Raw genomic sequence first — 8,918 nt, 5'->3', positions numbered from 1 at the left:
ACCAAAGTGTCAATGCATGAATGTATATTTACAAAGTTATATGGAAAAAATATAAATAACATTATCCCTCCTTTAAAAAGAAAAGGATTCAGCCATTTTCACAATATGAATGAACATGGAGGACATTATACTGATTGAAATAAGCCAGACACATGAAAAAATATGACATTATTCCATTTATATATGGAATCTAAAAAAAGTCAAACTCATAAAAGCAGAGAGTAGAACAGTAGTCATCAAGATTGGGAGAAGAGGAAAATGGGGAAATATTATTCAAAGGGTACAAATATTCAGGGCAGGATGAATAAGGTCTGGATGGCTACTGTACAGCGTGGTGACTAGAGTTAATGAAACTGTATTGTAGACGTGAAATTTGCTGAGAGAGTTGATCTGAAGTGTTCTCACCACACGTACACAAAGGATAATTATGTGAGGTGATGGATACGTTAATTAGCTTGACGGTAGTAATCTTTTCACAATGCATACATATATCAAAATATCACATCATACACCTTAAACACATAAAACTTATTTGGCAAGTGTACCTTAGTAAAGCTGGAAAAAAAAGGAATAAAGAAAAGAGAGATAAAGAAAAGAGAATAAAGATAAAACTTAAAAGTGTCAGTTTTAAAAACGAGTTTTTCACACATAATAAGCAAACTAGTAATGCTAGTTATCTCATCATCACCAGCATCTTATCTATTTGTTTGTTATTTTTAGTTTGTATATATTTGTTATTTATTTGTTATTTTTAGTTTCAAGTTTGTATTTAAATTCCAGTTGGTTAACATATAGTGTAATCTTAGTTGCAAGAGTACACTTCAGTGATTCATCACTTACATATAACACCCAATGCTCATCAAAACAAGTGCCCTCCTTAATGCCCATCACCCATCTGACCCATGCCCCCATTCAACTCCCCTCCAGCAACCCTCACTTTGCTCTCTATAAGGAGTCTGTTCATCAGTCGAGGGACATGTGGGTTCTTTCCACAATTTGGCTATTATTGATAATGCTGCTTTAAGCATCGGGGTCCATGTATCCCTTCAAATCCATATGTTTGCATCCTTTGGGTAAATACCTAGTAGTGCAATTGCTAGATCATTGGGTAATCCTATTTTTAACTTTTTGAAGAACCTCCATACTGTGTTCCAGAGCAGCTGCACCAGTTTGCATTCCCACAAATAGTGTAAATGTGTTCCCTTTCTCTGCATCCTCACCAACATCTGTTGTTACCTGTGCTGTTAATTTGAGCCATTCTGACAGGTGTGTCGTGATACCTCATTGAAGTTTGTTTTCTTTCATTTTGTTTTTAAGTAGGTTCCACACCCAGCATGAAACGCAATATGGAGCTTGAACTCACCACGATATCAAGAGCTGAGCTGAGATCAAGGGTCAGATTTTTTTTCTCTGTGCAGTCATCACAGAGCCTGCTCTGGATCCTATGCCCCTGTCTCTGCCCCACCCCCACAAGATGTCTCTCTTTCTCTCTCCCAAAATAAATGAATAATCTTAAAAAAGTTAAAAGAAAGAAATGCGCGTTCTAAATCTCAACCATAGATGCTCTGCAATGCACAGGTATACAGCTTCCAAGTGGCCTTTCCCACAACAGCTCACTTCGGCCTTTGCCATTGCTTCAAGTTCAGACCCTTTCCAACTCACTCCCATGGCTTACTTTAATAAAAACAAAAACAAAACAAAGAAAACAAAAGATACCTCACCACAGTTGCCCCAACCTATTTCCACTAAACCTAAAATATATCTGCACCTTCCCTCCTACCCACCTCCTCATTTCCCAACTCAAACCACATTCTCTCCCCTGAGGCTAACCTCTGTATCCAGTCCTGTTTCCATTCCCCCCTCCATCTGCTAAGCTTTTCTGCACCAAGGTCCTCTAGGTTAAGGTCTAAGAGGTTCACAGACCACAAAGATGCAATTAAAATACCAGAGCTAGGAGGTTCTCAAAGTGGTTTGCCCAGGTCTGGCACTTAACTCATACCTGAGGGAACAGTCAGCATCCTCTTCCCAGATATCAATCACCTAAGCCTCTTCAAGTATGGTGGGAGTTCAAATGGCAAAGTTAGAGAGGAGGGAAACAAGCAGAGATCATGTGGTACTTTCAGGGACCTGCAGCATCCAGGTTAGTCGCTGACTAAAGACTGCCAAGTCATCATCCCCTAAGAGGCACTGAGCATCTGTTAAGCAATAAACATGCCAGAGGGCCTACCTAGAGACAAGTTCACAATCTGTTGATCCAGCCAACACAAAGAGTTAAGTTTGAAGTGGGGGACTTTCCCATGGCCTCCCAAAACACTAAGGCACTTCTCCTTTTACAAGTGATTCAACTGAGTCAATGAGAGCTTAAGTAATTTCCTCAAAGACTCCCCGCCAAGGCACACAAAATGGAGATTCTACAACACATGGTCATCATCTGCTAACATCCATACGTTCATGTCCCCTCAAAATCCATATGTTGGAATCCTAATGCCTGATGTGATGGTATTAGCAGGTGGGGCCTCTGGAAGGTGATTAGGTCACGAGCCCCTCATGAATGGGATTAGCGCTCTTATAAAAGAGATGCTACAGAGACCCCTTGCTCTTTCTACCAAGTGAGGACACAGCCAGAAGGTGTTTGGCTATGAATCAGGAAGATGGCCCTCATAGGACTCAACGATGCTGGGGCCTTGATCTTAGACTTCCCACCCTCCAGAGCCATAAGAAATAAATTTCTGTGGTCTATTTTGTTACAGCAACCCAAATGGACTTAGACACCACCCAAACAGATGTTGACAAGTTTAACAAGATGAGATGAAGAATGTTAATGTGAAATAGAATTACAATAAACACACTGACCTCAATTTCAAGGTTTTTTTTTTTTAGCTTTTTATTTTTGAGAGAGAGACACAGACAGATGGACAGAGCATGAACAGGGGAGGGGCAGAGAGAGAGGGGGAGGACAGAATCTGAAGCATGTTCCAGGCCCAGCACAGAACCCAACTCAGTGATCCAACACACAAACCACGAGATCATGACCTGAGCCAAGGTCAAACGCTCAACTGGCTGAACCACCCAGGTGCCCCATTTACAGTTTTCAAAAAATATAAATTATAGTATGCATCTCCACAACTGTTGTGAGTATTTGTGGGTTACCATGAGCCCTTGTCAAAAGATTTTAATGTCACTGAAAACTCAATGTGAATCTCTTGGCTTATCTTAGCTGCATATGACAAGGTCCCCAGGAGGGCTGTGATAGAGCCAGTCAGATCACACCTATAGAACAGAGTGTCCTGAATGTTCAAGTAAGACACAATGGGGAAGACATAGGAGGCAAGCCAAGGGCTTCATGACAAAATATACTTACCGCTGAACTCATTCTTTCTTAGTAGTGCACCAACAACCCAGCCCACTTAACTAAAGCAGCTCTAGAATCAATCTCACAGTACAACACAAATACCACACAAATGGACACCAAAATGATCTCGCAGATCTCACAAAGATGCAGTACCTCATGAAGCCTATTAAGTGGACAAAGAATCTGGCAGTTCAGCCATAATAATGACCCAATAGATGCTCAAAAAAAGAATGGTAGGAAGAAAAATGACCGAGAGAAGCTAAAAGAGGGCAATGAAAGTAGAGGGTTCATTACTAGAGCAACTAATTCTGGAAACAGGCAAATCAGAACCCTAGAAGTGCTCTGCTGATGACCATAAAATTGCCCAGATTCTTCTAGTGTCTTTGGAATAGTTGTTCTGCTTTGTTTTCAAGACATGGCTTTGTTCCCTCCAAGGGCTGATTTGAATTGCAGAAATCTCATCCAAGGTGCAGTTGTGGAGGAACTGAAGGGAAGGATGAGGTGTGCCTGGAACCCCGCTCACCTCCTGCTGTGAACTCTCAGCTAGGTCTAAATGGGAAGGTGGGATGGTATCCTTTTGATCTGCCCTTGCCTCAATCCTGGTATCCTTTGCGCCTCCCCCATGAGGCCACGCGGGGCGCTGTGGTCCTGCTCTCAGAAACCACAGTGTAGAAGCAGGCACCCAGAAGTTCAGTGCGTGGAAATTTTTCAGGCAGATGTCATCCTGAATGCCCAGGACTTCCTGACTTTTGGTCACCCTTCCCCCAACATTGGCCTAAGGCCTGTTGTGCCCAGGCCTGAGGGGGAAGGGTCAGGGGGCAGGTGGCCATGAATGTTGCACTCTCCAGGATCTGATCAAACAGGGAGAAAGATTAGTGCTTCTCTTGCTGGTGGAAAGTTTTCCCTCATCTTCCCCTCAGGCTGACACAGCCTTTCCTGTGTTGGCCTGTGTAAAAGAAGACTTCAAGGCGGAGCCAAGCAAACCTAGATTAGCAGAGTACCTGTGCCTGTCCAAATGGAGCTGGTGGCTGTGAGCAGATACAGCTGCGCTGGAACAGACTGTCTTCTCCCTCAGGCCGCGGTGACATTGGCCTGTGCATGTTCTTCCCACCTGAGTTTTCGTTTGCGAGATTACCTCCACTAAGCACACTCTGGCTATCTGCAAAGAGCTCCTTATCTGCTTGGCGAACTCACCCTTCACGGACTTTGAGGTCCTCTTCTGTGCTGGCTTGGCATCTATGTAAGAGCCTCCAGGCCTTCAAACCTAGAGGCTGCACTGAATCTTTGCTTCTATAAATTATTATTATTATTATTATTATTATTTACTATTGCTGGAAGTGTCTCATCTGCTGCTCCCACAAAAGGAAGGTTTTGGCCCTCAAAAAAGTGGAGTGGGAGAGGGGCTCTCATCCTCAGCTTCTTTTCCTCCCACAGGAACATCCTCTATAATTCCATACACCCAACATGCCCTGATTCTGGGGATTCTTTCCTTTTCATCTGTGTCTCCCCAGGACTAATCCCAGTTCTCTCAACAGCAGTCAAATACATGTCTTGTGGTTCTGGAGAGTCAGAAGCACAGAAATTTCCCAAGAGAAAAGGAAGAGCATGCCATGTGGGGTCAAGGAGTCACCCTGCAGAATCTGGATCTATATTTCCCCAGTCATTCTAGGTTGATATTGAGGTCAAACTTGTTCAAAAGAAAATCCAAAAAGATCTTTGGTCTAGGTCATTCCTACATGTAATAAACTGTGCTATGAAATCATCAACCACGTGACAAGTCACACGTCAATCACACCTGGCTGGCTCCATTGGTAGAGCATGTGACTCTTGATCTTGGGGTCAGTGAGTTCAAGCCCCACATTGGGCATAGAGCTAACTTAAAAAAAAGTAAATTCAAATATCATTCTTCACAAGGGGGAAGTGGATTATGAGTGCCAGTTCTGGAATATAGACAAAACTGAGTTAGATTCTGGAAATGCCCAGATAGGATAAGATGCTGAGGCCGATGACTGAGTGACACCCACATTAGTCAGCTTGGGCTGCCTTCACAGAATACCACGTACTGCATGGACTTAAGAGACAGGTGTTTTCTTTCAATTCTGGAGGCTGGAAATCTAAGATCACGACGGGAAGTTCTCAGCAATTCATGTTTGAGTGAGAGCTCTATTCCTGTTCTCACAGAGGGCCCTCTTCACCCTGTGGTCTCATGTGTCTTTTCTGGGTGCTTGTGCTTGGGTAGGAGGTGGGGAGCTCAAGCTCACTGTTTCAGGGACATGAAACCTATTAGATCAAGGGCCCCATGCCCCTAACTTTATTTAACCTTATATCTTCTGTAAAGGCCTTTCTGCAAATATAGTCACACTGGGCACTAGAGTTCAACGTATGAATTTTTAACAGGACACAGTCAGTCCGTACACACTCCTCCAGCCCTGTGCCCCCATCAAAACTGCTTGCAGCACACAGCTCTGATCCCTGAGAACCTTCAAAGCACTGGATCCTCAGATTCCTCTCACCACAGATTTTCTCCTTCTCTCTCCCCAATTCAAATGCCTCAACACTGGCACGTGCACAGTCTTTCTTTCTCTTTTCCCTTTCATTCAGTTATGTTCTGGTAAGTGTATACACATAATACGGAAATATTTTGAAAAATGACAAGCTCTCCTCATAATTTCTGCAGCAGCAAGCACAGAGCTGAATGTATTGCTTCCTTCAGGAAGGGCAAGACCTGTCAGTCACTCACGGTCTCTCTGAATCTTAGGTAGAATTTTTGGGAAGTGTGGAGTTCTGGAAATGGTGAATGTCGGGGACATAAAATGAGTTGGTGTCAGCTGCTGACATGTTGGCACTCAAAAGCAGTAGACTGAGGTGTGGTAACATGCTGATTTACAGGAATGAGGAGATTGCATTGATTGACATGCTTTAGAAATGTGTTCACTGATGGGGGTGGCTATGGTAGAGTAGAGCTTCCCACAAATGTCCAAATGCTCACCCCATGAATTTGGGAATATGATACTTTACACGGCAATAGAGACGTTGTAAACGTGATTAGATTAAGGAACTTGATCTGAGGAGATTAGCCTGGAGGGGCCAATGTAATCACAAGGGCCCATGTAAGTGAAAGAGGAAGAGTCAGTGTCAAGATAACATGTTTTGAGAGTAACCGATCAGCCACGGCCAGCTTTGGAGATGGAACGGGCTCTGAGCTGACAATGTGGGCATCTTTTAGAAGCTGGAAGGGACAACAAACAGATTCTTCCATGGAGCCTCCAGAAAGAAACACAGCCCTGCTGCCATGTTGAATTTAGTGCAGTGAGACTCATTGTGGACTTTTCATGTTCAGACCGTAAGAATGAGTTGGTGTAGTTTGAAGAAACTAAGTTTGTGGTAACCTGTTACAATAGGAATAGGAGGCTCCTAGGGTGGTCATTGACGGATATAGATGATTGAAAAATGAACCGAGTCCCTGAGAACTTTCCCAGGCTTTGGGCATTTCAGTGCAGCCTGTGTCATCCTGCCCCTGAATTCACAGCCGCTCTTCCCTGTTGACTAACAGCGCTTGATAAAGGGGGAAATCTCCTGAGATCTAAGGTCATATCTCAGAACACGTGTGTCCAAAGCTCACCAGATCTTGAGTCACATCTTACAGGAAATTGGCAGCAGGAGGAATTCCCTGGTCTTGCCTGGTACCTGCAAAGCACACCGCCAGGGCTGGGACATTTTTGGATGGGGACTGCTGCGATATCCAGGGTTGTACAAAAGCCAACAGACACCATAAGCAATTCACACGAAGGGCCTCGCTCATACTTTCTGCCGCTCCCAGCCTTTAAGTACACTAGAGCTAAACACGGACCAATAAAGTAAGAACAAATGGACCGGAGGCCCATTTGTCACACTGAACTACAAGACAGAGAAACCTGAGGGCAGGAGGGGAAGGGAGAAACAACGTGCACAGAAAGTGGCTTCTGTGATCACACAAAGAGGCTACCTGAGAGCTGTCCCAGACATTGGACATTTGAGCACAGTCTGTGTCTATCCTGAGTCCATGAAACGAAGCCACAGTTCCCTGTTCACAAGTATCCCGTGATCTAGGGGCTATTCTCGTGTGATATAACGCCAAATCTTGCAAGATCTCACTGTGACTCTCAGGAGATCTCGGGCCAAATCTCACAGGAACTCAACAGGAGTGGGAACTCCATAGTCAAGTCTGCTTTGTGCATGGCAGGGACATTCATGGATTGGGGACACCTAGGAGCAACTGGGGTCCCACAAGTGTCTTCAAACTCCAGCATCAAAATGCCATAAAGTGTCTCACTAGTAGTCCCCATCCCTCCCAGCATTCTAGGAGCAGTGGGGGTAACAAGGACCACTGACCTAGGAAAGAATGGCTGTGAGAAGAAAAGCTAGGAAAAAACAAACAAACAAACAGCAACAACAAGATAAAAGGGGCCATCCAGATGTCTGAGGCTGCATGATCCCCATGCATTCTTTTGGCTTGCATTCTTTAGCATGCATTCTTTTGGCTTCTATAATCTTGTTTGCCTCCTGCCTCCACCAACTATCCATGTAGCACCACTGACAAGGACCCCTCTATTTTTCCACTGTCTCTCAACTGCCTAGCATCAGAGCCAGATAAGGAGGCGAATGCCAAGGTATGGGGCTCAGCCTTTGGAGGTGACTCCGCTGGGGCGTCATGGGTGCACAATAAAGAGTATTTTCTGATTCCCCGAGTTCTGTGGCTTGTCTCTTTCTGGGCAGAGTATTTGCTGTAACAGCTGGACTTCATATTGTTCATGCTAAACTAGAGGTGATACAAAGAGGAGGTCAGAAGGTACAGGGAGAAAGAAAGTGCATAGGAGCCACCTCTTCTGAACACACAGGCAGCCTGCCATTGCACTTCCCAGGGTGCAGGAACTTCAGGGTATTCTGTGTCTCTCCTGCCGCCAGAGAACACAGCCACCTTGTCCCTGTTGACAAGCCTCCTGTGATCTAGGGGCAGATCTCATGAGATCTATGGCCAAATTTGGCAAGATCTTTTCCAACCTCCTGGTAACTTGGCAGGAGCAGGAACTAAGTAGCATAACCTCTTTTGTGCAGGATAAAATAGTAGAGTTGTGATATACCTGGGTTGGGGACACCTTGGAAAACCTGTGGTCCCACAATAGACCCTGTCATGTCACCAGCACCAAGACACGAGGGGTTGTGTTCATATTTCCTGTCTGTCTCAGCATCCTAGATGTGGTGGGTGAAACACCTGGCCACAGAAACAGGGGCTGCTGGACCAGACTAGCCCGTTATTCCCAGTAAACTAGAGGCGCAAGGCACAGGAGAGAAGGAGGAGTGGGGTGAAGCACAGTGCACAGAAATTGACTCCTGTGAACACAGAAAAAGTATCCCTGAGCGCTGTCCTAGACCATGGACACTTAGTGCAGTCTGTGTCTGTCCTGACTCGAAAAGATGCAGCCACCTCTGCTCTGTTGACAAATCTTACGAGATCTCCAGGCCAAATCTCACGAGATGTCAGGCCAAATATAGCCAGAAGGGGGCAGGCAGGAGAACTCCTTAGTGT

The sequence above is a fragment of the Leopardus geoffroyi genome, chromosome A1 (genome assembly GCF_018350155.1).
Source record: "Leopardus geoffroyi isolate Oge1 chromosome A1, O.geoffroyi_Oge1_pat1.0, whole genome shotgun sequence".
NCBI lineage: Eukaryota > Metazoa > Chordata > Mammalia > Carnivora > Felidae > Leopardus > Leopardus geoffroyi.
Note: the sequence above shows the minus strand (reverse complement) of the source record.